Below are 1,296 nucleotides of genomic sequence, written 5' to 3'. Positions count from 1 at the left end.
CACCCATGCAGACGGACAATAGAGGTACGACTGTTGAATCCTACATAAATGTACTTTATAAGCACTTACATGAGTGCATGGATCATGCTATCCCTAACAGAACCAAGATGCTATCCTCAAAAAAAAGGAAGCCAATCTGGTGGTCTCCTGCCATAAACAAACTCTACAACAGAAGAAAGAAACTGTTGCAAAAAAGAGTAAAATCCCATGATTGGAGGAACTCCCTGGTCAGCCTTAGTAAGAAGCTGAGATTCCTCATAAAATCCTCTAAAGCTAGTTATGAAAACAAAATCATCACTGATTCTAAATACACGTGAAGACAAATTACCGCTAAACACTCCCAAAGTATCTTTTATCTTTTACTTGTTGTGGAATAAAGAAGTTTTTTATCTACATTGTGGAATTCTCGTGGTGTATCCTGCTAGTTATTCTACTCTTTTGATTCTAAAGACAGACACAAAGCATTCTATAGCTATGTCAGGAATCTGAATGGCAACACTCAGATCTGCTCTGAGTTACAGCACAATGGCACTAAATATGTAGGACCAACTGAATGCAAAGTTCCTGTAATCACGGCTGCACAGGTAAAAACCACACTCTCCAAAGGTAAGAACACAGCATCCATGGGACCTGACAACATCCCAGGCTGCGTTCTATGTGAACTACAGAACGTACATAGATTCTGTAGTGTAGTGGTTATCACATCTGCTTTACACGCAGAAGGTCCTGGGTTCGATCCCCAGTGGAACCATTACTAATCTATGTCAAGCAAAGTTCTTCATTAGCACTCTTCAAGAAAAATCTTGATGAGTGGATGGGATATAGGAAATACACCCCGGGGATCACTTCTGTGTCTCTGCTCGACAGTGGCACAGAAAAATAACTTTCTTGGGTTGTGTAAGCCAGGGAAACTTGTTGGCTAGGCTTATGTAGGCCCTTGGGCCGATAGCCTAGTACCTACCTATGAACTGGTTCCCCACCTAAGTACTATATTCAATCATAGCCTCACCTCAGACTTTGTGCCCACTGAATGGCACACAGTGATGGTTATCCCACTCCACAGAGGGGGAGTCACCATGGACCCCAGGAACTACTGCCCCATTAGCCTGATGAGCCTGGTCTGCAAGGCCATGGAAAATATCATTATGGAACTTATAAACAAAGACATTGGTAATCTTCAAACTCTGGACCCCACCCAGTTCTGGTTTGTAAAAGACAGATCATGTCTCCTAAACCTGATAGACTTCTTTGAAGCAGTCACCAAAGCTGTAGACGAGGATAAGGTGGTTCACACAG

The 1,296-nt window shown here is 42.6% G+C and overlaps 1 non-coding gene across 1 annotated transcript; it reads left to right on the top strand.

The window, feature by feature from the left end:
* The first annotated feature begins 678 nt into the window (after positions 1-678).
* Positions 679-751, top strand: TRNAV-UAC. The gene has a single exon. It is a non-coding gene; the product is annotated as a tRNA-Val (tRNA).
* Positions 752-1,296: the final 545 nt, after the last annotated feature.

This window comes from Protopterus annectens, chromosome 2.part1, assembly GCF_019279795.1.
Source record: "Protopterus annectens isolate FY-2018-M chromosome 2.part1, PAN1.0, whole genome shotgun sequence".
Taxonomy (NCBI): Eukaryota; Metazoa; Chordata; order Ceratodontiformes; family Protopteridae; genus Protopterus; species Protopterus annectens.
This window is presented reverse-complemented; position numbering and strand designations above follow the sequence as displayed.